Source organism: Larimichthys crocea, chromosome XI (genome assembly GCF_000972845.2).
Source record: "Larimichthys crocea isolate SSNF chromosome XI, L_crocea_2.0, whole genome shotgun sequence".
NCBI lineage: Eukaryota > Metazoa > Chordata > Actinopteri > Sciaenidae > Larimichthys > Larimichthys crocea.
In genome coordinates this window covers 5,868,132-5,895,097 of record NC_040021.1, presented here as the reverse complement: position 1 = coordinate 5,895,097, position 26,966 = coordinate 5,868,132, and the positions used below count along the sequence as shown (strand labels likewise).

The window sequence follows — 26,966 nt, the reverse complement described above, 5'->3', positions numbered from 1 at the left end:
TATTTTTCGGTCCATGCTGGACTTGAACCGGCCACCCTCAGTACCCTCCAGTTATATATATATATATATATATTTATTTTTTTGCTATACCTGGATGCAGTAGATAATGCAACACAATCAGTTGTCATCACTGCAGTCATCATCAACACCCAAACCTGCAGCACAAACACCAGTTGCTTGAGGAGAAAAGCCATCATTAAAAAAAAAAAAAAAAACTCTGTTGCCAGAGCAACGCTTTCCCTCTCTCTCTCTCTCTCTCTCTCTCTCTCTCCCTCTCTCTCCTCGCTCCCCACCGCCGTCTCCATCCTCTCCTCTCCCTGCTCTCTCTCTCGCTCTCTCCTCTCTCTCCACATCCTGGTTCAACAGCAGATCAGCTTCCGCTCGCACTCGCGAGATTCTTATATACGCTCTGCTCACATCTCGCGAGAGTAGAGCCAGATGGAGCACACAGAGAGAGAGAGAGAGGGAGAGAGAGGGAGGCGGTGACCTCATCGCCGTCGCGAGGCGGAGCGAGCCGCTGCAACTTTTGGATGAACTTCTGATTTGAACAAACCGAGCGAGGCGGTCGGTGCACGGACAACAACAGGCACAAAGGTGAGGAGGGAGCCCCAGAGGGTTTTCTAACTTACAGCCGGTTCTTTTTTTTATTTTTATTTACCTTCCGTGACGGTGTTTATACACTGACGGTGTCTGACCCGGGCGAGAGCTTGGGGTATATTTTTCTTCAAACGCCAACAAGGTGGACGGTTAATAAAGGTGAGTGTCTGTCTGTCTGATATCGGCGCCGTTACCGTTAGTTTTTTTTCGGTTAACAGCCGTTGGAGTGAGTTAACGTTCGTGACACGCAGATTTTTAATGACAGAAAACTTGAGTTTAAAAAAAAAAAAAAAAGTTTAGCTGGGTTCATAAATAATTGTGGCTCATTCACCGTGTGTGTTTTGTTTTAAACGTTTAACGGCTAAACGTGTCGGTTGGTGTTTTTTTTTTTTTTTTTTACAACAGCCGTTTTTTTTTTAAATGTAGACAACGATTCACCGTGTGTCTTAAAGAAACAGGAAACCAGATGACCATCTGATAAAGGTAATTGTTGTTTGGTTAAGTCCCCGCGTAACCGCTGTATAATTGAGGATGGCTTGCCTGTCTCTCTCTCTCTTTCTTGTCTTACTCATGAAGCATGATCACATCAGAAATCTTGCGCGTTTTGGCGCATGCATTATTTATTTATTTTTATTTTAATAGACATTTGCAAAGCTCTTCCCTGCAAAGGTGTGGATCCAATCCTGCAGGAGAGAAGAGGTGCGACCGTTTCTGCAGGGGGGAAAAGTTTTTATGAATTGTTTCCTTTTTTTTTTTTAAAACCCCTCCAGGTTATTAAAAATATTACCAATCATGCATGCTCTGTCACTGAATAAGAGAATAATGCACATGCATGGAAAGTTGCAAATATGAACTTTAAAAGCATCATTTCCACCTCGGTGCTCTTGTCAAAAACCAGTCTCATTAATCAAAATGGCCGTCTTGTGTGTAGTCTAGATTTGAGTAGTGATGTAACAGTGCTACGTTTAAGTGATGGAGGTGTTTGATCGTCACATGAGTGGCCTGCACTCTCTCCCATAAAGTTTGTTTATATGCAAGTTTGTTGGTCCGAGCTCTCCCCATGTCTTAATGACATCCTGAGAGGGATTTGTATTGTAAGTGGGGCCCCCCTCCCCTCCCTTGCAGATGCTTTGCCATCTCAACCTGTTGGTGTCCGTCCTCGGGCTACCGGCTTCAGCCCCTGCAGGAGGAGGGGAAGGGGGTGGCTCACAGAAAGAAACACACTGCTTCCTCCTTTGACAAGTCCTAAATGGACGCATCAAAGAGATCTCATCTCTATTCATCGGGCAGCTCGGGGTGGGTCAAATTCTCAACTTGGGGGGACACAACAGAAGCATTAGAGATCCGAGACTGGCTTTGTCTGCTTTGCTTTGGCTACCTCGGTCACTGTGTCAAACCCCCACCACCACCACCACCACCCAAAAAAACTCTCACGTATTCGCAATCGAACATCTCATCAGCCCTCCCCTTGACATCTCCTGTGAATGCCAAGGCTGAGCAGATCTGGAGGTTGCAGTTGCGTTTACAATATTAAGCAGCCTATTGAAAGTGAGCGTTTTTAGGTGGAGGCGCACATCTTCTGCAACGCATGTATCTGCTGGAATTAAAGGGGAAGCGGGAGAGAGAGAGAGGGGAAATGTCAGGGTTGCTGATGGCCAGCTGAAAGATTTCTCAAAGAGGCTTTTTGGGTTGTAGAGCAACTGAAACGTCTCTCTAGGTGTTCACGGATTAAGCGGCTGGAGTTGGATAAAAACTCAGAAAAAGGGCTTCAACCCTCTCCATTAAAAGTGCTGTAGGGACTCATATTGAGAAATCTTCCTCTGTAAATCTGTATCCAAACGCTCTGTGATCGGGGGGTTTCAAAAAATCCTCTAATGTGGAGCCTAGGCATGTCTGGAACAGCGAAGGTTTTTTGGCAGCGCGCGGTGAGAGAAATCTGGCGACTGCGAAGTCAGTAGAAAGACGACATTTTAATCTCATAGCTGACCAGCTTGCACTTTCACCGTCTGCGTGGAATGCAAAGTGCTGACGGGAACTCGTACCTGTTTACCACCTCCCACACTAACCTCACTATGTCTCCCCCCCACCCTCCTCCTCCCATACCCGGCTACTTTCTTGCATCTCTGCCTCGTTCTCCCCTTCTGTCTCACTTCTGTCACTAGTTCTTTACTCTCCACCTCCCACGGTTCCCTCCTCCCTTCTTACCCATCACTGATGGTGCCTTTTTTCCTCTCGTCTTGCTTCCTTCCTGTTGTGAAAAGCACGCCAGGGCTCTGACATTCTCATCATTTCTTGTCCACATCCCTCACCTTATCTCTCCTTCTCTTTTTCGTTCATTCCTCCTCCCTCTCCCTTGTCTTTCCTTCTCCTTTTCCTCCTGCATTTCTGTCTCCCTCCCCTCCTTCTTCTTCTCGGTCCTCGTCTCTCTGCATGCTACAGATTGGAATGTGAGTTCCCTCTGTTTAAGGTCTTGGGGTGGGCTGTCTCTTGAGAAATACCAGAGCAAGTAATACTCGTTAACAGTGAATAGATCACACTGCAGGCCCCGAATGATTTCATAAAAGGACTGGGCCCCAGTAAATCAGGATTTTTTCCCTTCATAAAGAATTTTAAAGTTGGTCTTCTTGCTCAAACACTGTGCAGATTTTTGTTACCATAACCTGAACATAATGACACCTATTTCAAGAATGTGCTAAATGCATCACTGCCAACTGTAATTGCAACAGCAGAATCACTCCGGGATGCCTTTAAGATGATGCATTACACGAGCTAATTAGCCATTATAAGCATTCTCATTATAGGCATGATAATTTGCACTAAAAACAAGATATGGTATTTTTGTGAGGTCTGACAGTTGACAGATTACAGGAGGGAAAAGGGTTTGATAATGAGTGTGAGACGTATCATCTTTCCTGTGAGCAAATTGATGGTTGCTTGCAGTGGAGATAAAAAGCTGAAGGAAGATGCACACTTATTCTAGCAAGGTGCTGGTTTACTGACATAAAACACGAGAATGGAAAGCCACATACGTGTAACTGTGTTGCATAAATTCAACTTTTTAGGTCCAGTTATGAATTTTAGATTCACATTTTGCTCTGTATGTGCCCTGTTGTTTATTCTTTTTTCCATCCAACTGTGAAATATACCTATCTGATTTCCAGTTGAGTTACACTCTGAATGTAAAAACAAAATCTGCGTATGGAACTTGAGACCGCTATCTTGCAGAGATAATTAACACCACTGCAGATTCTCATTTTCGGCCGTGCGCTCTCCTCCATTCTATTAATTTGACAGACAGTCCAGCACGTCTGGATATCTTTAGATTACAAAATCCTCATGGTAGTTTTTAAATATTTTTGACATCTGAAGCATTGTTTCGAAAGCCTGGGTCTGTGTCTACTCGCATTTGAAGTGCAAGCCAGCATATTGTTTTCACTTAACAAAAAGCCCTCGCGGTGTTTTCTCTGATATTCGAAATTGCAAATATCTTTTGATCCGCAGTCTTTTTTTCAGAGGATAAATCGGAAACCCTGTTGAAGCTTTTAGTCGGCTATGTCAGGGCCTTTCATAGCAGCCAGAGAAGGAAAGGGAGGCACAAGAAGCATCAGCTAATTTTAGCCACTCTACCTGAGGTGAGGGGACTTGAAATCTGCATCAGATACCTGTCTGTTTCTCCACTTTGTCATCTCAGTCTCAATGTCTTAATTGGGTCTGTAAAAGTGGATTACAGCACATGAAAGCAGCATGGATTATTTCAGTTGTGACAGATGAGCAAAAAAATTCTATACAAACATGAAACAATGACTAGGCAAGGCTAATCCATGCAGAAGTAAACAGAGGGAACATACTGTACAGATGGAGAGCCCTGAGAGACAGAACGGTCTATATATTGTGAGAACAATGCTTTTATGCTGTCAGCATTAGCTAGGAATCATAATTCCTACAATAGTACAAGCCAGAGCGGACTGTTAACACCAGACAACCTAAAAAAAACACCTAAACCTTTATAATAAAGATGGATAGACTATGCTTTACTTTGGACCACATCAAGAGATTAGACGATTAAATTTGTTTTTGTCCATATACCAATCTCAACTCAGGGGGTGTCTGCTGATACCAGTACTGATGATAAAAGTTAATTTAATATGCTCTAAAAATGACCTGAAATGCTAGACTATTAAAGCCTTTTAAGGAGGAAATGTTATTGACTACATTGGGAACCCTCTACCCAAGCAAAGCAGCAAGTTATTTCCCTTTAACTTAAATTATGTTGCTTGTAAAGTCGAAACCCTTTACACTTGTTTAGAGGTGTGAATCTTCACTTTAACTTGAATGCACAATGATCCTGAATGCTTCTCGATGGAAAAGCAATAGTAAAATAAAAAATGCAAATTTCTACATTACTACAAATAGCTACTTCATCAATTAACGCAAACAGTCAGATAAATGTGAACTCAGTGCTTTCAGAAATCCGGCTACAACAGTCTATACAGTGTATATTTTCAACACCAGCATCTGTGTGACCCACATCAGCACATAGACATTAACAACTGTTGCTGTCAGTCGTGTCACAAATCCAGGAATCACAGGCTTTACTCATTCACTCCATCATGTGGGCTTTGGGTTTCGCTGTAGAATGCAGGTATTGGCATTTACATGAATGGTCTTCGTGTGCCACAGGCTGGGTGATTGTGTCTGTGATGGAGTTGAACAGAGATGTTGATAGCACCTCCTCAATTTTGGGGATATTAGTTAGTTCACTGTATTCGTTATGGTTGCAGACATTAGCTCAGGGTGGAAATGGCACAACAAGAGTCTCGTCCAGTTTTTACTTTCTAGTAAGTTCATAAAAATCCAAAATGTGCCCAGATGTCTGCTTTCAAAGCACTGCTGTATGTTTTATTTCTTGCTGCTGATCTCTGCCTCCCACTGTCATATCTCCTAACATCTAAAAGTAATGCTGGTTAGCCAAAAATGCTCTGTTGGCCAAACATTCAACCACAATTCAATATAGGAGAGCAATGTTGCAATGTAATGGCGCAACTTTATTGTCCAACTGAGGCCGGAAAATCACTGAGACTAGGCCTAAAAACTCCTGATTATGTGCTGTCACTGCATCAATACAGAATCTTCCATGTCTGCATCACGATAAATCTTAGAAACATGAAGTTTCCACGCCTCCTGCTTCAGGAAGAAAATCTAATTGAGGATTCCCCCCCTTCGCCTTTTAGACATTTATTGAGAATGAACCAGTTTTTGATTCAACACATATTTCATCTCATGGACTGAGGGGGTAATAATCGGCCAGTTCTTGAGCCATTGTCTTTTCCTGCTCCAAACTATTATTCTACTGGCACTATCAGGCAACATGTAGTTACTAGTTGAGAGTATTTCTGCGATTTTAGTTGTGATCTCTTTATAAATGGTTTGTAGAACCGGCTGAAAAACCACGACGTGGCAGCTGTCTGGTTTGAAAAGCAAAGTGCAGGTGTAACATGTGTTCATTAATCTGCATTAAAAATCGGTTCGTGTGTGAAATGGATGACTCTCTCAGGATGTCTTCAACACTCCCTCTCTTCTTCGACTCCATTATGACATCGCAAGAACGTGACTGCGCACAAGAACCGTAAATCTTATCCCCAAACATGTATGGGAGCATAGCCGAAATTCCCACCAACTGCCTTGCCATCTGTTTCCAAGCAGACGGAGCTCTCAAATTCCTGTCTTGCTGGATGACTAAATGGATGTCACTACTGTTGGCCGCCCGGGCTGGAATTAGTGATAGGAGTGCTTTTCTGACCCTGTTGGATTTGTTAATTGTCGCTGTCTCCATCCTGTGCCATTTTGGGAAGATTAGTGTGAGTGTGTGTGAAGCTGCAACCTGAAATTTATGCAAGAGATTTGTCAGGAAACTTACAGAGCCATTCCAGCGCCCAAGATGTGATTTGGATTGTTGTCAGCCTGGAACCAGATTGGATTTTTTTGTACAACTTCAGGTTATTAGCCTAAGAATGAATATTTGGCAACTTGCGCTTATTCTCCATCTTAAAATGAATGCTAGTCGCAAATTCTTAAGAGAGGCTGAGCAGGATTTACTGAATATTTTAATGTTTCCGACACCTTCATTTTTTTAAATTAAAATGTTAAATTCCAGTGCAGTTTTTGTCACTCAACTTTTTGTGGTTGTTTTTTTTGTTTTTTTTTATTTCACTATTTTTGAAAAAAAATTGAATTCTGGGTCCTGTTGACCGGCTGGTAGCCTGGCAGTTTTTAGGCCATATTTAGGCCTTTGTTGTGGCTCAAAAAGTGGCATCCATTGAAAAGTTTTGTCTCCTCTTGAACCAGTGAATCTACTGATTAATTCCATACCTGAGATGTTATCGTCTACTAAAGTTAGACATGATCTGAGACGAATAAATCCCTGTTTTTGTTTTCGCCGCCATCTTGACAGAACCATCTTTTTTTTTGTTTTACAGATGGACTAAATATTAAATAAATGAATGAATATGAAAATGAATACATGAGATGCATGCTGCTGACGCATGCTGCTGACTGTAGCATCATGACTTCATAAAGAAATTTAATTCTGGATAATAAACCTGTTCTGTTTCAAACTGAAAAAAGGGCCCTTTTGAACCTGTAATTGTTTGTGTCCTCCCTGTCTCTAACAGACCTTTGATGCCCCTCTCCCTCCCTTCTCATATCTAACACCCCGGCTTCTTTCTACATTGAATGGTGGTGCATAAAGTGACTGCCACTAAATCCTACACACTGGACTGTTTTTTTTTGTTGTTTTTTTTGCTAGAATCTGAAGGTGTTATCCGGTTGGAGTCAGTCACTGCATATTGTTTCCTGCAGTATGAGCCATTTTGCCCGACAGTGAAGCTCCAACCTGAATGACATGCATGTATTGTGACAGAACATAATGCATCATCAAGTCTAACACACAAATGATCCTCTAACCGTTGCCAAAGAGGGTTTAGTCATTCCCGGATTGCTCAACATGGTTTGACACGAGCTAGGCTGGAGATAAAGTAAAAGACAGCTCAGAATATAAAACACTGTATCGTGCTGCTGATGGCTTCTACCTATCTAACCTATTTCAGCTTGAAGCACGGGAGACTGTTTATCTGTGAGTGCTGCCATTCAGTTTGTTCTGATACAAAGCTCGGCTGCTCCACACACAAAAAAAAAACGCCACAGGATCTCGTCAGAGTCAACTTCAGTATTACTTTTAGAACATTTTAACAAAATGTGTTGTGGAGGGAACATTTCAACATGACCCCTTGATCTTGTATGACCAGTGTTCAGGCATAGAGCATCAGTCTTATTCTCCACAGCTGATAGGAACAGAGTATAAATTTAAGCTGCTGAAACCATGGCAGCGATGTCAAATAGTCCACCGGATCGCAATGCTGAATCCACGTCCATCTAAACTGATGAGCAAAATCAAACAATCACGAATCTCAGTTAAACAATAATACGCTCCTGTTGGCGAAACTTCTGGCAGATAGAACTACATTTTTACTTTTAAGATACTGCGGGAATAATAATAGTCATATGAGATGGAAGACGATAAAGAATGTTTTGCAGGTGAAGCACTTTTATTATCTGAGGTTTTACCTGAGGGGGCTCTGTAATTGGAGGTTTTAGCCATTAAAGTCTCATTCAGACTGGATTTGTTTCTTGTGTACATTAATTTTAGTCCTCTCTGAATCACCCAAAACTCTTCTCCACCCTTTCCTCGTGTTAAGTCGAGCCCTAAATGCTCTGTTTTTCTTTTGGTTTTTTGTATGACAAGCTCAATGTCCTGAGCTATTCATCAACTCTGCATGCAAATCAAGTTATGTGGGGTGCAATGAAACAAACAACCAAATGAAAAATAAAGGCAGGCCCTGCATGTTCCAATAGACTTGTGTTATAAGCATATCTATGCTGTAAGGTGTGTTTGAAGGCTACTTATACTCAAGCCTGCTCATGATGCACTTACGCAGAACATCCTGTGAAAAGTGGCGTTTATTCTGAATCACCTGCTACCATTTTGCACTGGTTTAAAATGCTGTCCAGAGCAATCAAAAGGAGCATGGCTGAGTCTCATCACCCATATCCCCCCTGGAACATTCGACCTATCCTCACGGGACCGTGTTGGCATCCGACGGTCTGATGTCATGAGAGTCCACTCTGTTTGTTTGATGCCTGAATCACTCATGGTCAATTGCATTACATAATGCACACAGTTCAGTTCAGGAAAAGAACATTCCCGCCTTATGCATGCAACTGCAGGCTCTGATTATGTTGCGCCAACATATTTGTATAATACATGTTATTGTTTTGCAATATAATCACTACTTTTCTGGGTCCAAGCTGACCAGTACTGAAAATGCAAATGGAGGAGAGTGCACCAAAAATACAAAAAATAACCAAAAGATAAGATCATCCTTTTGAATTACAATTCATTCTCTTTCTGTTTATTCTTCTACTTTTTAGTCAGTTAACGGTTAACGTCTGACACATTTTGCAGATGTTTGTGTCAGGACCAAATGTGCGATTTCCTTAACAGACTCTTGCTTTTCTCTTATGCCGCTTGCAGGGAAACCTCCTCTGACGACAGTCACACAACTAGGGGAAACAGAGGCACCGGATTAAAGGAAGTCATATCCTGGTCATTGTTCATCACTGCTGGATAGAGTCGCCTCTCTCATCTAAAGGAAACTGTTACGACTTGAAGTTCGGAAAAGCTGTCGTCCGTTTGCAGTAAGTTTTCTTTCTTTGATTGCATGCAGATCTGTACACCATGCAAGTGTATACAACTCAAAGTAAGCTTTGAAGCCGCCGCCTGTTTTATGTGATGAAGAAGACATAAGGGATGCTGTGTTCTTCTGTGTCATACCGCACGTTGCAGATCTGCCACGGCGCGAAGAGATGGTTCAGAGAGAGAGAACTTTAAACTCAACAGGCTTTTGAAATCGATTCATTAAGTGTGCTGTTAATGGCAGCGTTTGTGATTTCGCTGTCAGTTTGAGTTCTCCTCAGCTGTAATGTTTGAGTGCGCCTCAGAAAAACAGATAATCATGTGGCCGTGTTGATGTTTCTGGGTAATGTGACTGCTCGGGAGGGGGTAACATGTTAAGATGCTGGGATATCTAATCTATGTATAGATATCTGGTTTAGTATTCACGATGCCTTCAAATGTCAGTTATGAAAACAGATTCTGTCAAAAGGAAGTTTTGCACTGAACAGTCAGTCGGTGCATAGCAAAGCTCCGGCCTTCTATGACCTTGAACAGAGCAAGCAGCAAACAGACAGACGGATGTTTCTTGCTTCAGCTAAAAGCATTTCTTTCACTGGTCGTCTGCCATCTACATTTTTGTCTGTGGGTGGGTTTCATGTCTGCTTATATCATGTTTCTGTTGCAATATTTAGTTCAGTATGAAGCCGATCACATTGGTATAAAACAGCATGGATCTAGGTTAAAGATTGCTGCTGGTCAAGGAAGAATGAGCCTTTATACGCATTCAGTACATTTTCATTGATGTCATATCCTCACAGTGAAAGACATCTTGCTTGGGTTTGTGGCTTCCAAGGAGGTCCGGGATTGTCCCAGGGAAGGTAAACGCATAAATCCATCTTGAGGTACTAAAAGTGGCAGCAGCAGCAGCAGCATTAGCTTTTGGCTGAACCCTCAACAGTCTTCCTGCTTTGCAGATTCATGCACTGACACCTCGCCAGAGATAATGCTGATACTAGTGAATTCCTCACCAACACTTGTTAGGAGCCGGATACAATGTTCATTTTGTGATTTTTCTATATTTGGCTCTTTTTATTTTCATTTTATTGATTACTGGTTTGGTCTATAAAATGTCTGACAGTACTGTAAAATACCCGTCACAGTTTAACCACAGTGATGGCTTCACATTGCCTACAAGTCAAGGCATTCAATTTACACTGATATAAAATCAATATTATGGATAATTGTAACTTTTTAGAAACTGAACAGGCCAATCCTTGGCATTGATTCTGATTGTTTCGCCGGCCAAATCCACAGACTGAAATGAAAAGGGCTGGAAGATCATTCTGACTCGAGTCAAATCAAATCAAAATAACTTCATTTACATTTAATTTGTGTAAAAGCATCAGTGCAAACACTCCACATAACCAGTCGGACGACGAACAAAGAGGAGACGAGATACAAGTGCGGCGTGGACCCGCGGACGATTTCTCTCCAAACCACAAAAATGAGGCCGCAGTGCCCAGGCTTACAACATCTGGCTCGCAGGTGGTGGGAAGCAGAAAACCAAAACAGGAAAGTGGCCTGTCATGATGTGCAGTTCTCACTGCAACCTTTCTGCACACTGTGGCTCATCCAAGAACGGGGTGTGTTTTGGCATGTTAGGTGATGGCCTTGAAAGCCAGAGTGAAGTTTCCATTCTGGGGGTTTTAATAGATTTCAGGTTCATGGCTTTGCAAAAGAGTAAATGTTTGGTGAAGCTACATCAGCCTTTCACCGGGGTCATCACATCACGCTTTTAGCTGAGCCACTGGCGCACAATGGCACGCAGAGGAATGCGTGAGTATGCTGTGTGTACACAATAGGGATGACCTCATTGTTTTCAATTTCATCTAAGCTCAACATACTGAACAACAATGAAATCTGCATGCCATGCTACCCCCCCACCTCCCCTCCCCACACTGTGTATATGTGTGTTTACGTCCCCATCTCTGAGGTGCGTATTTACCTTCTAGTTTACGGAGGTTCTTAAAATATTTACTCAGGGTTGAACTGGTTAATGATTATTTGGACAAGCGGGATTGGAAGTGTTCGGCTCCACACACTGGGGTCCGTTGTTGCAGAGAAACCAGCTCCAGTGGGCTTTGTTCCCGTGTGTCAGTTAATGAATGCAGTCCTAACCTCGCTGACCCTCTCTAGGAAAGAGGCTGAGCTCTTTCTCAGATAGATTTTTATTTTATGCTTTCATTTCCACTCACTTAGAGCTGAATAGTTAATCTATTGATCAATAATTAACGATACTTTGTCCTCTGGTAGTAAACTGAATAACCTCGGTGTTTGGACGAGAGAAGAGACATTTCATAGATCAAATGATTAATTGAGAACAATAATGGGAAATAATAGTTTGTTTCAGACCTTTTTAAAGTGTTAAAGAATTTCCCAGTGTTCACAAAAACAGCTTTAAATCGTCACTTACCAGTAACCTGCTGTCATCACTCAGTCATGCTCAACCTCCCGTTGACCTTGTCTGTCAGAACACCTCCCCTGCGCCCTTCTCCCTCTCTCCTCCCACACCTGTTCCCTCTACATCACTCCCCATCACCACAGACTCAAAATGTGGCTGCCTCATTACCCGGTCAGTCATTCTTTGGGCGTCAGACTGCTTTAAATGGTCATCGGAGAGGATTTACCACATAGTACTTTGATCCATACCGGTGGCGTACTGACACTCTCTAGCTAATGCCTCCGCTGGGTCTCTCCAGCTGCGAGGAGGAAGTCTCGATCAGTGGTTTATGGACGTGAGACGTGTGTGAGCTTAAGCAAGCTGCTGTTTTTTTCATTTGCAAGCAATCGGCGCATGGGAGGAGAGTTGACTGCCCTAGTGGTACCGTCTAATGACGACGGTTCAGTTCAGAAGCAAAGCGTCTTCAACGAGGGACCCACAGGGTTGTTTTTAATGAAGTGACTGCCTGAAGCCCTTTACCATCTCATAAAGCACTCTGGGGAAAATGGCCACGGTCGAGGATAGGTTGAAATGAAGGGACTCACTTCAGCCTGCTGCCATTATTATTACACTGACATTAAAGAAGTGTCCTCTTTGCCCTGGTTATAGTTTTAGCAGTGAGCGAGTGAGTGAGCGAGGCAGTGAACAGACCCTCACTAAAAAACCACTGGACTGGAGTAACTAATCTATCAGGGGAACATCCCGGATTATGTCATTAACTATAAAAAGCCAGGTGTGGGATGTGTGTGCATATTGGATGATTGTATTTGGACATCACAGTCTGTACCCGAGATGAGAAGAGCATCTTTGAGGGTTGTAGCTTAAAGCACCACTGGTTCTCATTGCTTCCCGATATGAGATTGAATAAGCTAATGTTGCCAGGCAACGGGTGCATTTCCACTTTTGGCAAGTATTGCTTAGTAACAAAATTTGTTTCCAAGGAGTAAAGGCAGACTCACTGGTGGGATCAATGATGGATACAACTCTGGAATGTAATCCCCCATTTTAAGGAATTTAAAGCAGACACTGTGTTAAACAACGGCTGAAGGGAGTCTGCACATCATGTGTGTTTTATTCGAGTGAAGGAATCAGGAAAGCAAAGGTTATATGATTATTAATGTTGGACAGTATTCTCTCCGAGCATGTTTTGAGTTTTCCAAAGCTGTGTCCTCTACACATATCTCCACCGGTTGTCATTACTGGAGGACTCTTGTTTCACAATGCACCTCTGCCTAGCAATGGCCAGTGGTGCACTAGTGAGAGGCGGAGTAGGAGGAGAGGGGGTAATGTGAACAGGGCTTGCGGGGGTGGTGGTGCTGCTGCTGCTGTGTTACATAATATCAGACAAACCCAGCTGTGCCTGAGCGTTGTTTAGCTCACGGGTGAAGTGGTGCGAGCCAAGCCGAGCGATGGGTCCACCTGTGCTCGTTAGAGTAGGTTCAGGATTAGAGCACAGGTCAGTGAACGGGCTGACGCCGAGCGGAGCGACCGCTCGTTGTCAGCGCGGATCAGAGGCAAATTGAAACGGGCAAAACATGAAACGGCAGCACCAAACGTCTCTCTTCCGACACTGCGTTGCCATGGCAGCACAGTTGTTGTGTTGCCAGAAACCTTGGAGTGTAATGATAATGCACAGTTCCAACAAACGGTAATTAGAAGCCACTTTTCTTTTTGTTGTTTTTTTTTCTACAACTAAATCTTCCTCCTGTAGCGCTGTTTTATCCCTACAGCCACTCATCAGCAGTGCACCAAGAAGTAGTAACCTTTCATCGTGTGTCATAAAAGCAGACAGCTTACACTGGTTGCTACCAGTGTACACTATCTTTCCCCCATTTGCTTGGCAATGTCTGACTGTGATTGTGGACAGGAACTTCTGTGAAGACTGTTGCTGTTGAATTTTTCACCCGGCTGACTGGTGTGTTTCTTTTGGCAGACTCTGCAAGCAGCGTAAAGACTGAATAATATACTACAGGTGTCTTGCAGGAAAGGGGCTTATCACCCTGCAAGCACCATTTAAAAAAGAAGAAGAAAAATCAGAGTCACTGTTATTAAAAGCTCATCATGTTGCCCTCTCAGACCTCTGTAATTAAAGGAAGAGGCGTCTGTGTTTTTATCTCCAAGTCTTTGTCTCTTATACAGCATTTTAGCAAGACACGCAGACAACCCGATGTTCTCTCGCATGACTCCCATTTAATAGAAGATCGCTTTGAAACCAACACAGGCTGTAACCCACACAAAACCTTCAAACCTTCCTTTTTATAGACATCAGCCATTAAGGGACTAAAACCATTGAAAGAGGAGCACCACTGGCTGTGATCTGTTTGTGTTGTATAGAAATTCGCGTTGTGTTTTCTTTCTTTTTTTTTTTTATCCAAAGGAAACGGTTCAGCTCGTTCATCCTCAGTGAAAAGCTGTGAGTGCATGTATCTGTTTCCGGTTTGCACTGTTGAACCAGACAACAATAAGACTGAGTAGAGATGGCACCTATCCTGGTCGAGGGATCCCTCCTCAGTTACTCTACCTGAGGTTTTCTTCCATTTTTACTTCTTTTAAAAGGATTTTTTTGGGGGTGTCAGTTAGCTCAGTTGTGGCCCATTGCTGCATGCCATTCCCTGTCTCTCTATCCCCACATTTCTGTCACTCTTCAGCTGTCTCTGTCAAATAAAGCTTGAAAATGCCAAAAAATATCTTTATTTTTTGGGAGGGGGGTTGTCCTGATCCGAATCGAGGGTCTAAGTAATAGATTGGTCATGTGAATGAAGTTGATTTGACTTAACTTGATAGAAAGTGGGAACTAGATTGCAATAAGGCTGGGTAGAGATGAGGCAGAGAAAAGGAGGGAAAGGAAGACAAATGAGAGGGAAACAGTTGAGTTTCGGGCAGTTAAAGGTGGAGAAGGAAATTAATGGACATTTGATCTGTACAATGGGGGAAAAAGCAAGAAATACTAGTAGAGCAGCAGAGGATTTAGAAGGAGAGAAAGGTGAGGCTCGAGAAGATCCAGCCCCCACACTTAATTGTTTTGTTTTGCCAGGAAAAGCCCCAGATGCCTGTAGTCAAGCAACGGCTTGACCCTTTCTTTGGATGTGAGCTGCAGGGCTGAGGGCACTGCACAGAAAGCTTAGCAGTGGGTCTTTTTATTCAAAGGTCTTTTCTCTGTTCTGCCCCTGTGGGAGGTGCAAAGCCTCACATCTGTCAAGTGTCACAGGATTTGCAGTCTGCAGCCCCTATCCTCCTCCTCCTCCTTCTCCGCCGTCCCCTTATAACGCCGATTACCCAGGAACCCCTGCACACTGTTTCTCACAGCCATTAAACATGCACTTGTCAATCTTCCCCCTCGTCTTGTGACTGATGGCCTCACAGCCAGTCGACTCTCGGCTGGTTTAGGCCTAATCAATGCAAGTGCAGCTTTTCTCCCTCAGTCTCCCTTTGTGAGACATATCCATGCGTGGTTCCAGTCCTGCACCACCAGATTTGACTGATTAGTGACGCATTGCCCTTTTTAAATCAGGTATTTTTGAGTTTGATTGGAATAAAATTATGGTTTGAGATAACTGCTTTGCAGCCTTATGGTTTCACAAACTATAGATACTGGATGTAATTTCTGTTTCTGCACCTGCATCTCATTCAGAATGGAAAAAAAACGCTGTGAGCTGTGGTTGTGAAGAGTCGCTAAAAGACCCACCTTTAGATAAATTATGTATTGCGCTGCACATCACGGGTTTGGCTTGAATTATTTCTAGCCGACCTCTGACTACTACAGCATTAAATGTGGAACTACACCACCAACCAAAGAGCTGGTTTGTCAAAACAAATCAGCTGACATTTAAATTTGTTTGTCTTTATTTACAGTTGACCGCTCTCCACTATTAACTTGATTGGTTAACTTAAGTGTCCGCCCACAGAACCCGCCAGACGTTGTCTTCGGCTTTGCCTGCTAACGATGTTACCTGGGACTATGTCTATGTGTGTGTCATCAAAACAAAGAGCAAGCGAACAAGACTCTGCGCTAATTGCTGTAAGTAGTGGGTTTCTGTCTTCAGGTGTCAGGTTTGACAGCATTATGGTACATTTTTCTCTAGAACTCCGTTAGAGCTGCATGTTTTTCTTTATTTCGCAGCTGTAACTCTTTGCCAAGCGTACGCGTATGGTGGATAAACTGGCGGTTGATTAGCAGATTCATATTTCCCGACTTAATGCCTGTGAAATAACACCCGTGCAGAAAAACAAAAGTAATAATGCTCCATTGGATTTAAAATGGTAGGAACGTAATAAGATCATATTGTTAAGAATTAGATCAATTTACAAAAGAGTGGTCTGGCTGTCAGTTACAATCAGCTTCATCTGTAATTATGTACTAAAAAAAACAAAGCACGTGCTTCCATTGAGGTCATCATGATGCCAAAAATCCTGGTATTAAAAAATGATACTGTATACCACGACAAAGAAAAGTCACTGAGCACATATTGAAGACCAGTTGCCGTGTTTCCCTCAGAATGACAGTGTACCCTATTTCTGGTACTCTCTATTCTCATGTTTGCTCACAAACTACTACTTGTGCTCGCCTTGTTTTCCTTGCACACACACCTACACCTCTGTCTCTTACGGCACACACACCTGCTTGCCCTACCTAGCATATATGTATATGAACAGCAGTATTATTATTGGCAGGTTGCCCAAAAAACAAAACTAACGTTTGGTATTTCTTCACCTGGTGGTTCTGTTTTCACAGCAGCAGGTGAGCCACGTGCAGAGACGGCCTTATTGTTAATGACATAGTGTCATTCAGTACCACGTTGGTTCCTATCAGCTGATACCAAGGAGGTCCGTGCTTGTAAAATAAATCCTGAGTCCATGTCCTAAACATGACACCAGATGACATCTCTCTCTTTCTGTCGCTGTGTGATCAGTAGACCGCACAGGCGGAGGACGATATTGTCCGCTGAGTTCATTTTGTCACCCCACTGGAGTTTACAGGCCTGCATATGACTCAATAGTTGGTAAAAAAAGATTACCAACTAGAAGGACTTCTATTCAAAATCACCCTGGAGATACGTCTACAAGTGTCAGTGGAAATTTAGTAAGACAAAGTAAGAGTCTTTACGGTGACTTGGTTGTGCCATGGCTACCCCTGCCACTGTCGTTGTTTATAGTGTGAAAGCCAGTAAAGAAAAGATTCAGAGACAAACTTTTAAAAAAAGAAAACGGCATGTTTTTGTTGTCAGGCTTTTGTGGGCTGGAGTTTTATGAGCTTTGAGGCCTGGGATGTGGTAGCTGTGATTTATAGCTTTCATTATCAAGATTTTTACCACACCGTTTGTTCCCAATAGAGACTACATAGTCCTACACACACACTTGAGGTAACTGTGGAGGCTTGTGCTTTGCCAGATTGTGGTGAGACAGAGGTGTTGAACAGTTAGTTTTCTGAGGCGCAGCCACCTGGATTAAATATTAATACTCGTGATACAGTGGTTTCATTTAAGTTTTAAATAACTATACCGTACTCCATCGGATGTGATTATTTTCTTTTTATTTGGGACTTCCATACAAACAGAAACCGTTGCCTCACATGGGACAACACTTTCAGACACAGTGAAACCTGCACACACAGACATACACACACACTTCCTTGGCTACCTGAATCTTTGATATTTCTTTGCTTTTCCTGTACTCACTGTGAGGCGCAGACACAGAAGTCGGGGGGAGTGGAGAGAATGGAAAGATTTTACCAGTTGAACTTTTGAACCTCGAAGATGGAGACAAGTGTTGTGTCCCAACCTAACATTCCCTTTTCTGCGCTCTTTGGCCTTCAACCCTTCTTCTTCCTCAGATTTTAGCATGTCCTTCTGGACAACACTTTGCGTTCCTTCTCTCTCCACCTCATCTTCCTCTCGCGCCCCGGCCTCTTGCTTGCAGACTTCAGCTCTGGTGTGATTTACAGTCATTGAGGAGGATCTGCTACTTTGGTCATGCTTTCCTTGCTTGCCACATTTTCACAATTCCCCTCTGTGTGCACAGATGATTCCCAGGCTTCTCCAGGCACACACAATCTTTCTTCTTTCGTTTTTCTCGCACTTAATTCTTCTCATCCTTTTGGCTTGATGGCAGTGATATTTGGCTAAAGAAGCAACCACGTCGCTGCCCTGGCACTTAAACGTTCTCTCCTCAATACTCTTGTGATTAACATTAATTCTCTCGATAGTCTCATAGTATGTTGACTCGTGGAAAATTACACACAGTTGCATAGACACCCACATGTGAACCAGTCATAAGCACACACTTCTGATGACTCTTACCCTGATGATAGTAAGTCAGAGGCTTTTGTGGCCGTTGGGTGAACTCCTCCTGGCAAGTCAGGAGCTTCGCGAATAGCTTGGAACGTCAAAGCTCACTGGCCGTCGGTGCAAGCAAACACACACTTTCGCCAGGTTTTTCTGAATAGTAGCAGCAGCAGCAGCTAAAAGCAGGCATAATCCAGGCTCCACTCTGAAGAAGGTTTAACCGACAAATAGATTTGATACAGTGGCTCTGCCAGCCTGTACCCTTCTTCTTCTCCTCCAAAGAGGTTGAAGAGTGTGGGAGAGGAAAACCGAAGCTTATGTCCCCATGACTGAAGAATGCAATAAGTAAGCAGCTGAGACTTGATAGAGAGCTGTGGCCAAAACAATGAAGATAGATTTAGAACAGGCAGAAAGTGAGGATAGGTGGCAAAGGAACAAAGCTGCTTATGCTGGCTCGGGGTGGCTTTGAAATAGCTTTGAAATGAAATCCACAGAGAATTTCACGCACTTTGAGTTTCTGCAAGTTCCCTGAGCTTCCCCATGCACCTTCGATGTATCACGTCGTACCCCGCACTTTATTGACTCACTCCTGTAATGTGGGTAATTCTCTTAACAAGGGGTGTGAGGTTGGTTGGTTTTTATGGGCCATTTACAGAAAGGTGTTGATTTTACATCAGTGCATCAGTTTTTTTTACAGTCTTGGCATTTGTAAAGCATTGCCTGCTGAGGATTAGAGCCCAGGCTTAGGTAGAATGGGTTACATAAGAAGTACTTAAAAGGTGCTAATTATTCTTCCAGGTTAAACGCTTCTTCTCAGCCAGAACCAAACCAAACCAACACGTGGCAACTCTTGAATTTGTGTGTAAGAACTGGCTTACAATGGCAACAATCATATTTTGGTTGAGCCTAATTCATATCAATTAAAATCTTTGTGAAAGAAAACAAAAGCCAGTAGTCAGGATCATTAATTCCCCCTTTGTCTGTACTGCAAGAGGCACAGGCTTTCATCACTCTCCATGATTACCAGAACAGGAAAAAGTGTGTTATTGTGTGGAAGGTTATTTCCTCTCCCTCATGTCATCTGTCTTTTGTTCCTTCAGAGCCCCCCGACAGCATTCTTTTGAAAAGTCTTGTGTGGTACACACTAGGTCAGCCTGGCAAGCGTTTAGAAAAGTCCAAAGGTTCAAGAAAGTAGCCCAAACATTCAAAATACAGAAGAGAGATTTGTGCTAAAAATCTCTTGATGTCTGGAAGGAAATGAACTGTTGCCAGATTCTATATCAATATCAAATGTTTTCTAAAACTATTGTCTTATTTAGGATTAATGAAGTTTATCCTAATAGGCTATGTCCCTGCGTAGCCAAAGCCTGATACCGCTTATCACTTTGTGCCTCCACTGTTGTTTGACTCCAAAACTATTAAAAACACACAAATTAGCCACACCATTGCACTGAATGTCATGGTGCTTTATTACAATCAACATGGGCACATGAGTCAATCCCATGTGTATTGTCCAGTCATCATAAATACTCAATAGAGCACCAAATATGTCCAAATTCCTGATTTAACTGGTTCCCAAACAAATGTACTACTTCTGACTGTTATCATGGGTTTTACTAAAAACTACAATGCCTGCTGTTTAAGGAAATTACAGAGCCTTTACTCAATGTATCAATATTTTTCTAATCCATTTTTTGTACGTGTGTGTTCTGTTGAAGTTGTAAAGTATTGAAAGAGCGACTACAGTGCTGTTGATTTTGGTATTTTCGTGGGATTTGTTGATGTTAAAACAAACATTCCGCAATGCTTTGTCCAAACATCTTTATCCTATTAAAACAATTTTTTTGAAAAGACTCTGGGGTCGAATCTCTTTAAATTCTTTTGGTGTTTCTATTGTGGCTCCCAATAAGGATCTGATCCTCGACTAAGGAGGAACTATGACCATCAGTAGCTGACTGGTGAGAGAAACTAGCTCCTTAAAACCTCTTCTGCTTTCTTGCGCGTCCTGCCAGACATCTGGACGTTGTCTGTTTTACGACCTGCAACTTGAGCTAATGCTCCGTCTGAATCCAGTATGCCACAGCATGATTTGTAATGTCAAGCTGTCTCCTAAAAAGTTCTGCCAAAGCACACATTCTTCTTAATCACAGCCTTTTTTTTTGTTTTTTGTTATATTGGGTTTTGTTTTATGGCCAGTGCTAATGGATGAAACATGCTTCAAATCTACAGTAAGAATGCATTATCAACAGTTGGTCTTGTAAACTTTTATGTAATGTTTTGCAGATTGAATTTGACATTGATACTCGACTTAGCCAGGTGAACATAATCTCTAAATCCAATGTAAAACGGAGAGCTTGTGTTTCACACAATTTACAAACAAAAGCTGATGTTGAAACTGTCTTCTCAAGCAGCTCCAACTCTCTGCTGTTTCACAGACACACACACACAGATCTTTTTGCTGTGTTTTCATGTTGATTTCAAAGTATAGTAAGGTGCCTTGTGTGCAGTCCCAGGGGCTGGTGCAGAAGCATCTGGAGAAGCTTGCGGCTTTGGCCTAAGACATGAACTCTCCTGCCAGCCCACTCTATGGCTTTACCAGCTCTGACCTGTTTTGCCTTTTTTTCATTTTCTTCCTTTCCCTTTCCTCTCTGCTCTCCAAAACCTGCATTACTGTGTCATCTGCATGCCCTCTCTCTGAAACTCGCTCATAGCATTTGGCAGATTTTTAAACAAGCTTCGTCCCGATCATCTTAGTTCTCTTCCTGATCAGCTTCCAGTCACGGTATTCGTCATAGCTGTCCTGCACAAGCTTGGATTGGATTAAGTTGCTTTTAAAGCTCTAATTCCAGCGCATTCCTCAGAATAAATTATTGTTATGTTTAATAAATCATTTAAATAACACTGAATTCTTCTTTGAGTCGTCTAGCTTTCTCGGGTTAACAGGTTAATCTGTGACTCTGAATTGCTTGTAGGAGTGAAGGTGAGCATGAAGGGTTGTTTGTCTGTATGTGTCAACCCTGTGATGAACTGGTGACTTGTCCAGGGTGTACCCTGCCTCTTGCCCAATGCCATCTGGGTTAGCCCAGCCTCGCCTGATGATGATAAACGGTTATGGAAAATTGATGGAGAGCTTGCTCGGCTATCAGCTCTTCGTCATATTGGATTTTCTGATGAAGCTGTCAAAACCGGAGGCTTTGGCTTCACATTTAACTCCCCTGTGTCATGCGTACCCACAGACTGAGGCCACACTTTATAAATGTGTCGAAACTGGGGCTCACAATCATTAACTAGTAATATTAACAGAGCATGACTAATAGACGAGTGTAGCCTTGCTCAGCCAATTGAAGTTTGGCCACGCTGCAGCAGCCACCACCAGTGTCCCAGTGGATAAGTGTTGGGGTGGAACGAAAGGTTGTCCACTTAGTCACCGTGCTGTATGTCTCATTCAAGCTGGTATGCTCATTTCCATTTCCCATTATCTCCTAAAAATGTGGGTCATGAATGTGTGAGCTGTCGGGTCATTTTCTGAACATTAATCAGACTCTCATGTAGGAAATAACATAAAATAAAATAAAAATTAGCTTTTGTTTGTTTTCCTAATGGGTAAAGTTTTGAAAATGGCAGCAGTGGAAGCAGTTTTTGAGTTTGAGTTTGTCATCCCAGTTCTGTAACAGGTCTTAAGCATCTGTAGTAGCCCAAGTAAACAGCCGTGGACTCTCTCTCTGTGTGTGAGTGTGAGGATACAGTATGATAGGATGACAGAATGACAGAAGTTCGGTGTAAAATTGACTCACGCTTGAGTTATGTTTGTCATTTCATCAGCTAAGCAACTGTGGATAGTAATAGAAAGTGCGAGTGTGTGTACTGAGCAACTGTGTACATGTGTTCCAGTTTGCATAGAGTAGAAGGTTTTCCCCGAGACTGACATGGGTGGACCATTAGCGAGCCTCATTAGGCTGAATGCCAGCATGCAGAAACAGCCGACTGAGAGGTCCAAGGTCCGGTTCAGCAGTCTGTACTAATAGCCTGACATATAGAGAGATAGCAATGATGCTGACTAGTTTAGGCTCAGAGGATACAAACGGCTTTGGAGTTTCGATCTGGAAAAGCTTGTATTTTATTTATTTTTTCCTGGCTCTAAATAGGACTCATCCTGAATTTGATTAAAAAGTTGTTCTAAAAGCAATTTTTAAGCACTTTCCTGTTGGTATTCAACAGTATATTATTTAAAGCACACACAAGTATTTATTTATTATTTATTTTTAAATTACGGGGTGCCTGCCAGCACATTGCAGTGAGAGATGTGCCGCCTTACCGGAAATCAACATCCCGCTGATTAACATCTAAAGAAATGATTACACTTTTATAAAATATAACATTAACCCTGAGGGAAAAATGACAGAGGTAGTGCATCACGCAGGGAAATTAATGTATTTAATGGCTGAGAAATCTGTTTATGTCATCCTCCGGTTTCTAAATTGATCACAGGATGAAATGCATCAGTGTTTGGAAAAAATATTCAAATATATGCTTCTGCATAATCTTATAATCTGGGTAGTGGAAGATAAAACAGAACACCAGGGAACATTGGGAACTCTGTGTTTCCAAGAACTCTTAAATCTCCCTAAATTATGTTATGTCTGAGAGATTTTTCTTGTGGATTAGTCGCTGAATATTGAACCATTTCCTCTCATAGCAAGCAAAAAAAGAGTTTTGTCTTAAATCCTAAATTAGTTAAAATTATAATAATCTTTCAGTTTTGATATGGCAATCAAATGAGGTTTGACGATTCTCCCTGTATATCACTACCATGTTGCAAAATTGAATCAGGACCTTTTTAAAGCAACATTGTCTAAAGTTTGGAACCATAAAAAAACAGAATGAAAATCATTTTGATGTTACATTGATGTGTAATTGTGTCAGTGACATCTGTTAGCGCTCCTGTTCTCGCACTATGTAACTTTCTGCTCCAGGTATGTGCGTAATACCTCAGGGCAGTAAGTCACACAGTGCTAACTATTTTACTTATTTTGATGAGACTGGATCATAGAGGTCCTCCTGGCTGCTACACCTCAACACTTATGATTTACAGGAGTTCGTTGATGGACATTTAAATAAACTGCTGCAAACTATGTCTACTGTGAACTTAGTTTGTGAGCCGGGCTGCCCGGACTGTGAACTCGCACGGGGGAGTGTTGAACCACTGAGAGGAGGAAGTTTTCAGGCCAAGTGACCTAGAGAGTGAAGCAGGAGAGAGGGAGTAGTGGTAGCTTGAAAACGGATGATTCAGAGAAATACTGTAAGTTTATTTCACATCTGTTCCACACCCACAACCCTTGGCTAATCTCTGTCTGATTCGGTGCCAGAGGCTTGACCACTGCTTGACATTGCGCCTCCTGCAATGTGACAATCGCACATGCGCAAATTGCCATGTTGATGCTGAAGCGATATATCATGCAGCTCTGAATTTAGCCCTCAGTCACTTCAAGTCAGCGCCGTACAGATTGTATTTGTCAGATCTGTCAAACCACGGTGCCATAAGTTGGGGCTAACAAGATAATTACTGGTTTTGTGATATCTGGGAGGCAGAATGTTAACGTTGGTAGTCAGGAGTACAAATCCCGAATCAAGGCAAGTCAGATAAATTCATGGGACCACACAGATGGAATTTCCAACCAGTGTCTCTGCAGTCTGCAGAGTTGGCGGCTGCTGCCTCAGTTCTCCAGGAAAGGCAGCCAACCTCCATGGAGAGGAAATGAAATAGGTGTGTGTGCGTGTGTGTGTATACATGCTTAGAAACATCTGCCAGATGACTTGTTTGAGCTGTGAGTATACTGCACTATTATCAATGTAGATCACCTCTGTAACTACCCTAATGGGTGACATACATTAGACTGTGGCTGTTAAGGTTTGTTCTTCGTTGTAGTCATTACAGATTATCGCTGATATTTTCCCCCCCACATGTTGTAGTTGATACTAAGCCAAACGCTGAGTCACACCGCAAAAATATGAACTGTGAGCCATTTGTCACATTTGTAGTGGAATAAAATGCATGAAATCATGCAAGTTATGCAAACTCTAGGTCACAGGTCACAGATTTGTCTTGTTGTCTCCGTCTCTGTTCCCTTTTTTTTCCTCAAGACTCTTTTACTGTAGTAAAAGAGGTCATTGTTCTCAGTGGGATTATTTTTTCATAGATAAGGATATCAACAGAAGATATCAACTGGTCCCTGAAGGAAAGAAGTATTACTGAAACCAAAACCAAATTCTCCTTCTCCAGTGCTTTTGGACAGGTTCAGTCTTGAGGAGTATGAAGAAGAAAACCGACTGTTAGCAGTGTAATGGAAAACCCCAATCTGTATGTTATAGTTCAAGCTAGAAGTTAGAGTAGAACTGAAATTATTAGTCAACTGATTGATTAGTCAAATAAGTCAGAAAATCTACAATTTTGACAATTGATTTTAAGAAAACTGTTTGACTTACTCATGTTATCAATACTGCCTTGAAAAGTACGTCAGTTATTTCAATACTGTAACATGGTTTTCATTTTTCTGTTTCTCGTTAACCATTTCAATAATACCCGCCAATCCTGCGTTTGTATTTTATCAGGCTGGAGGTCACATTAACCCTGGTCCCTGAGGTGAACTCCTTTTTCTAACTTGGTTAATTTACTGTGAACTATGGATGTTTTTTCGAAAACCACTTGATCCAAATGAAGTCTCGGCTTATTATCTTAAGTGCTTGATATAATATGCATGAAAGGAGTAACTGGGACAATGTGACGTTGCGTGATCGGCTTGGGAGAAGGAAAGGATCAGAATCCGATCAGCTTCATTTAGCCGATATTGATCCTTTTTATAATCTATCCCCATTGGCTCAGACATGAAAAAATAGATACATATTTTTTATAAAGGACCTGTTTCTCTTTCAGAGTCACCTGTGAGCCTTCAGGCTGTGTCATCTGCCGTTCACTGGCCTTGACAAGACACTGGCATTATCAGTGAGTATGCAGCTTTCTCAGTTGGGTTTGAGGGTTCTTCTGTTGCACTTAGTCTTTCAAGAAAAGACCACTGAGCATCTGTGAGTGAATGACCCTGTATTACAGAGCTGTTACAGGAGAGAGGACCATCCAGTTCGTAGCTTCTCACTTCCCTTTTTATATATTAAATAAATACATACATACATGCGTAAAAGGACTACTTTTATTTTCAAGTGCCACATTTTCCAGTTTGTTTTGTTTCCATCTGTTCTATAGAAATGAAGGGGGTGTGGTTATCTCACAGATTCAGACCAAAGCACACCCTCAGAGGCCGATGGAGACCCTTTTCTTTTTTTTTCTTGCTGGCTTTGGCTCCTGACATCCTGCTCTGTCTCAGCTCACAGAGTCGACAGAGTTTCCTCTTGGACAGATAGCTCTGCTTGTTGCTAAACCAACCACTAGGTTCCATTGCCTGCTCATCCCGCTCTGGTTGCGGTGCCCATTCTGGCGTTGCTCCCCAGGGGCATTCCCCATTTCATCCCCTCACCCTGTGTCTGAAAAGCTCACGTAGGTGAGGTGTAAACACCGACACTACACTGGTGCTCCCAGTCTGGGCAGACACATTTATTTATTTGTATGTATTTTTGCCTCATTTTTTATTTCAGGATTTATTTCATAGGGATATGTATGAATTAATTAATTTATTAGAAATTAAAATCTAAATGATTTTTTGTAGATTTGCGATTCACATTGTCCACAGTCAAGTTAACAGCTGTTCTCAGCACCACAAAGTTGCAATATAGAACTGCACCATATAGATTCTGTACATATGGTAGGTCTGGCAACTTTACTGTAGTTGGGAGGATAATTTAAAAATAAAATATTTAAAACTTGGAGAATAATACAAATACTAGTAAAAATGAGGAGTAATCTGCTTTGAGATAAAACGTGGTGAGTAGGCGGCCCTTATCTTTGAGATTGAAACAGCATGTTTTGTTCCAGTAAATGTTTCACTTCTCTCTCTCTGTCTTTCTTTCCCTCTCTCGCTTCTTTCTCTCTCCCTCTCCCTCTTTCACCTCCTCCTCCAGCCAGCAATGCTGCTCTCCTCCCCTCCCACACACACACACACACGTAGACACATAGATACAGACACTACTATAGTCACACAAGTATGAGGGAGAGAGGGGGAGAACGACAAGGAATGAGAGATGGTGTGGAGAGTGAAAGAAAAACACACCAGGGAAGAGAGACAGTGATGATTATAGAAATTGGAAGAGAGGAATGTAATAAGAGGAATCAAGATAAAAAAAGAAAGAAAGAAAATGAAATCAGTTTTTATTAATAGAGGTGGACAAAGTCAGTGGATTTAGGACTCTGGAAAAATGTAAAGATGTAATATGGAAGAAAATGTGAATTAGAAAATGGATCCAGCATTTCTTGTACACAGGAGCTACTGTTCTGAGGCAGTGCAAATGCCATCTTCTTCTTTTTTTTGAACATTGTTAACATTTTAACTAACCCCAAGAGTTTCTCTGCTAGGCTCATCGGAGACAGACTAAAAATGGATCTCATTTAAAGCCTTGGTTGCTCCAAAACAAACATTTGACTTTACATGCAAAGTCAACAGAGGCCACAATCCATTTCAAGCTTATTATGATGGGGGTATTTTTCTTCTGTTAGACCTTCAAGATATAGAGGAACACAATATTTGGCCTTGTATTATATCTAAAAATGTAATTTGTAGTGTTTTTTGTGTAGCAGTTACATTTGTGATTCTCATACTGCAGGATGAAATCTTCTAGTCAGTGTCGACTAAGGAGAAACCAACACTGGACAGTGAGTGTCAGTTCAGATGGCATGGAGTCACAGTGACTGAGA

At 42.1% G+C, this 26,966-nt stretch overlaps 1 protein-coding gene across 13 annotated transcripts in view; it reads left to right on the top strand.

Moving 5' to 3' along the window:
• Positions 1–433: 433 nt before the first annotated feature.
• Positions 434–26,966, top strand: part of sipa1l1 (signal-induced proliferation-associated 1 like 1) — a 76,337-nt gene continuing 49,804 nt past the window's right edge. For 8 of the 13 annotated variants that reach the window (XR_003463179.1, XR_003463180.1, XR_003463182.1 and 5 more), the window contains exons 1-3: positions 434–594; positions 9,188–9,351; positions 25,041–25,109. The gene's annotated coding sequence lies outside the window, so the exon portion shown is untranslated. The other 5 variants (XM_027284168.1, XM_027284166.1, XM_027284165.1 and 2 more) reach the window with 5 other exon arrangements.